Here is a 6,000-nt window from a genome sequence, read left to right as displayed (position 1 = left end):
GTGGTGGAGAGTGGTGTGGAGAATGAATGTCTGAAATAATGATTCGCTCCTTTTTTCCAATGAATCTGCAATGTTTTGCTCTTATTTATGCAAAAACAAACAAAGACACAAAACAAACTCAAAATGACACAAAATTATTAACAAACTTATTATTAACAAATTTTTGATTACCTTAAAAAGTACGTTGAGACACAATTCTACCAGTTCAGTGAGGAGAGAAGAACAATAAAGACACAAAAATGACCTTCCATAGAAAACAAAAACCTATAAAATCACCACACAGATGCAAAATAAGCACATGAGCATGCTAAATGTCTCCAATAGTGGAAACGTGACCATGAAAGCCCTGAAAATGTTTTGAAATGAGATGCAAGTTAAAATTGCAAAGAAACTGTGACTTGCACATAAATTTAAGTTAGTAGCGTGGGTACAAAATAATTTTCGGACCGTAATGAAAAGAAAATAATTCAGCACTCAAAGAAAATATAATCTAACATTAAACAACTTGGTTTAGTGATTGATGTTAATAATCTGGCTCATTTCCTCGACTAATGGAGCTCATTACATTCATTTAAGACTGACTTTGCATTTCTGTGTTTGCACTAAAAGAACTGGCCTTAATGTGCGGGGATGTCTCTGTCTGAAAGCTGATGCCAGGAGAGGCTTTATTATTATCTGAAGCCCACAAATGACGTTTGCCACCAGGTCGGTCATGCATGTGTGTCTGTGTTGTGTAAGAATGTTTTAATTGATAACACTGTCAGTAATGTGTCCGGGAACATGATTTATATGATGTAAGTGTTTCGAGTCATGCGCTGTAGAGTTTGTGTCGTTGGTGTTAGTCCTGTGCAGACCTGACCTCAGTTTACTTTGATCATGTTAAAAGTGAATTTCAGCTAAAACTGACTGAACTGTAAGAGTTTGTGATTTACTTTTACTTGTTTGAAATTACTGTTCAATGTGATGACTGAACTTGCACTAAGTTGAGGGGGGAAGAAAAAAATCAGATCCCACGTCAGTGTTGGTGAAACACGCAGAAATGTGATGCTTCTGTTTCCAGTTAATTTTATGCAGAAATGAGGCTGTTGAGAAAACAGCCGATCTTTTCAGTGAGACACTTTGTGTTACTAAAATGATCTTTGTTATATTTATTTTATTTTTTAGGAAAAGGGCTGCTTTGTAAGACAAATCAAGACTTTTGTCTCAGAATAAAAACTGTCTGTATCCCTGAAGACGTCTGTGTCTGTCATGCTTAATAAAATTACATTTATTCATTATATTAAACCAAACAACAGAAAGTTTAATGCTCCTAAAAGTTTGGAACTGAAACTGATATGTAAAACCAACCAGTGTCTCCACCTAACAGCCACAGAATTAAACAGGATTGTAGATTACTGGAAAATTATTTTTGACAGAGAAGGAATTAAGGCTATAGTGGGAATATCAAACACTAGGTTTAAAAAAAACTAACAAATTTCCTATTTGGTATAACTTGTTCTGGCTTATCTCACATGGTGATGAAATCCTTTAAAAGTTGGACTCAAAAGTTATTTTTTTTTCCCCCACAGAATAATCAGAGAACAGATCAAACTAATGGTTGTTTCTGTTCCTCTCCATCAGAAACATTAAACTGGTGCAGTTGGTTGCTTTTCATATGGAATGACCCATCTATCGCCTGGATATTCTACTGTAAAATGTGACAGATTTGAACTCTGATGAACCCAACTGCTATCTGTCATTCAGTTAATTAATAAAACCCACGTATAGCCGGTCATTGGACTGAAAGTTTATTGAACACAAAAATTACCATGCTTTACAATGCAGAAAGAGAAATATCAACGTAAAATATGCTGTACAGATTTTTACAGTCATTCACCAAGAGAAATTGAATGGCCTCACCGCTTAGAGCCTCACTCCTTTAAGGTATGTGTGTTCTGTCTTAAATCTTATATCACTGAGTAATATTATGCTGTACGTCTCTTACTAAAGTTAAATGCCATTTAAAAACCATCTCTCAAGATTTTCAGTACAAGAATAAAAAGAAAAAGGTCTATTTGGTCCGCGTGTTATCCAAGTATTTAAACCCACCAATTCATTCTCTAAATAATTCTGTTGGCTCAGGTTGGAATTAAGAGAGACAGATTAGAGCCGCTAGGTGAATGCTTACTGGCTAGTGGGTAGTTTGCTTGGTACATTGGATCCACAACTGTCCAAATGTTACGTGTTTGGTTAAAAACTGTATCAGTCCAGTATTCCTATGCCGTTTCCAAAAACATAGAAATAATTCCCTGCAAATTAGATTGGGGGGGGGAAATATCTTATGAGTTATAAAACATGTTTGTTCAACTGAGAAATCCCTGAAAGTTAGCGAAATTTTAAATAATAAAATAGTAATAATTTAGCCTAGAGAAATTTTAATTTGTGTCTGCACTTACAGACTTAAGACAGGAAGGTTCATACTGTGGAGATCAGGGGAATTATTTTGCTGCTATTGTTAATAATCATCATCATTACCATTGCATTAATAATACAGTTTACAGTATTGATATTGTATTCAGATGTTTAAACATATTGGTACCCAATTAGCCTTTATTACAGGTGCAGTTATAACCACTTTAAACTGTTGAGTTAAATCAATAATCTTAAATGCTTTTGAATGCTTGTTATAATCTTAAATGTGTATGTGCTGATTCTGATAAAAGAAAGGCCTAACTCTGAGTACACTCTGTGCCAAAGTAGACAGGAAGCGCAGGCTTTTGCAGAGCGTGCTTGTGAAAGTGAAAGTTACTTTGAGGAGCTGATTGAATGATGCTATTTGAATAACCAGGTTATTCAAATTGTCTTTTATACTTTTATATTCTTTGATTAAGCTTTTAGTAGAGGTTCTTGCAGGATGTGGGCCTGATGTTTCAGACGATAAGCGTGCGTCCGGCAGCGACAGAAAGACAACTGGCAGGGAGACGAGGCGATGTTCTTTTCAAACTGTGTTAAAAGTCATTGTGGTTTTGATTTGATGTAAGCATGTATTGTATCTGATGACGCATGAGGGGGCGTTAACCCTGATGAATCAAAAGCAATCTGAAGTGTCTTTTGGGTGGAGATCTACAGCTGATGTTTTGCAGTGTACATCTCACCACGCTGCGTGTGTTCATTAAAATCATCGTTTGACTCCACCCGGCCAGATCATTGTTGTTATTGGATTACCTCCTGTATCCCTCCTTAATATTTGAACCCTTAACAATACCCATGTTTTATCATCTGGTTTACTTCACTAAAGAAGCAAAAATGCGAGGGAAGGCGATAACTGGATAAAATGTCATCCTCTTTCTCCTCAGCTTAATCTACTGAACTGAAGTCAGAGCTCTAACACATGAAATGTGTAAAACATGTTCATTTTTTCCTGTTTTCATCACAATTACTTATTGTTAGCAGATTAAACATGCGACCCTACTACCTACAGACAGCTAACAATGAGCTGGCTAAAACACAGCAGCAATAAGCTAATGCTATATTACCTAATGTTAGACTCAAGTGTCCTAAAAATCACATTTTCCCTCCAATAAACAATTTGATTACATTCTCACATTGTATGAGAGTTTATTCGCTAAGAGTCTGAATTTAACAAAGTTAGCTCCACTTCAAAGTGTCACTAACAAGGGCAGCACTTATTGACAGAGAAGTTCAGGATATCTTGAACAACACTGCAGTATCATTTTCAGACAGAAATGAGCTTCAGTGACTCATCGACTCATATTGGACTCAACCACAAAGTTTTGCGTTTTCCTCCATAGATGTCGATACATATTGCTACTGCTGAGCTAAACAGCGGACTGACAGCACACACTCACTACAGATAAATGGAAGCCACCTTAGTTGGGATTGTGTATTTGGACTGGGAGGGGTACGAAAACAGAAATGGGTTGAATGCAGTCTGCTATGTACTGACATCTAGTGTTGAGATTTTGCACACTGTAACTTTAATCTTGATTAATATTCACAATAAAAATATTAATCAAACATTTTGAAGTCTGTATGTGTTTCATAGTGTCTAACTGTCCTGGTACATTTAAACCTAACAATTACTACATGATGGAAACACGTCATGTTATCTCTTTTAATAAAGTTTGTGTATGTATACACAGGTCATGCTGATATTGAACAAAAAACACAAAGATCAGATGTTAATCAGATTTATTTGCTCTCTTTCCTTCTTAAACATGTTTTTAATGTTAGTTATGATTCAGAATTGGTGACTGACCCTTTCTCACTGTCCCTCTTCCCTTCTGTTTTTCTTTTTCTTCATCTTTCTTTCTCCCTTTCCTATCCCTCAGTCATGTCTGTCCCGTCTGTAACAACTGAAAATAAAATAAAATAAACAATAACAACAAAGGACGATCAAATGGACCAATACGGCAAGGCAGTGATGATCCATATGGCAAAGTAATTCTGACAGCTAAAGAACTAAATGGAACAGGCAAAAAAAGAATTGGTGACTGAAACAAGTATGACACATACGGACATCAGGAAATAAAGACACAATAGATATAACCTCGGTAAATGAAATTGGTGTACACTAGGCCAAAGCAATGGTTTTGACTGGAACAGTGTTAACCCCCTGGGTTTGATGTCATTAATCAAATAAAATTTAAAATAAGTAATTTATTAAATGTTTGAACAGAAATATTTAAATCTTTATTTAGTTCACTAATTCCAATTTTAAATAACTGACACATTTAATTATTTAATGGTGTATTTAATTCATTTATGTATTTAATTTTGTCACTCCTTGCCCCCTAATATTAATATTAGTTGTAAATAAGAAAACACACAAAGACAAAAAAGTACCCCAAATTGGATTAAAGTCATATTTCACCAATATCTTTTCCTTGGGACCCAGTTTTTAAACACCTGAAACCTTTGACTCAGATATAATGTGTTGTGAGACACGTGTGGCTCCTGAGCCACTGTCTGTGAATCACAGCATTCGGTAATGTCCATGACCCACACATTGGATTCCAACTCACTGTTCATCTAAGACCTGAAGTCAGGATAGCTGTCATAATTTATTGACAGCTCCATTACATGTGTGTGTCACAGGTCGTCTAGAAACCCGACATAACCACAGTTAATGCCTTTTATGCATTCATCATTTGCTAGAAGGTATTGAAAACTGAATAACCTGGCGCAAATTTGTTCACGTTTGCTACCTCACGGTCCGATTTTGAGTGCGCATGCATTGGCACCATCTCCTTCCAGGTAACAAGGAAATTAAATCATTCAGATGGGTTCCTGATTGGCAGAGCTAACTCGAAAAAAAAATTACTCTTTTTTTTTTTTTTTTTTTTTGCCTGTCCCGTTTGGCTCTTTTGCCATCAGAATTGTTGTCTAAAGGCAAACAAAGATGCCCAACGGATTTACTTTACCAAATTGACCATCCCAGCCTTGCCGTAATGGTCCATTTGATTCACCTTTTATTGTTTATTTTATTTTCACTTACTGAATACGGGACAGACTTGACTGGGGGAAAGAAGGGGAGAAAGAAAGAGGGAAAGAGAAACAGCTGAGAAGAGGGACAGGGGAGAAGGGCAAAAGACAAAAACCAACAGAATGAGCAGGAAAAAAAGAAAAAAAAAGGCATATATCAATCACCTGGATCACCTGCTGAGAAAGAAAAAAGAAAACAAGCAGAAGAGAACAAGAGTAATAGAATAAACAACATCACAATGATATATGGGAATATGACAGTAAATACTAAATATTAAACATTATTGTGCAGCACATAAGATCAACAGAACACAGTGTGCTTTGAGGTAGGAGCCAAAAAGGGTGTAGTTTGTGGGTGTGATCACCCGTGTGTACACCTGTGAGCAAAAAAAATTACTCTAAATTTTGCGTTATGGATAGCTTTTTTTCTCTAAAGAGTGATACATGTGCCAGAAATGGCTGCCCCTGCTTCCTCCTCTGGATGCTTCTGAATTGAAGATTCACTTGTCCTCCTCC

Source organism: Astatotilapia calliptera, chromosome 16 (assembly GCF_964374335.1).
Source record: "Astatotilapia calliptera chromosome 16, fAstCal68.1, whole genome shotgun sequence".
NCBI lineage: Eukaryota > Metazoa > Chordata > Actinopteri > Cichliformes > Cichlidae > Astatotilapia > Astatotilapia calliptera.
This window is presented reverse-complemented; position numbering follows the sequence as displayed.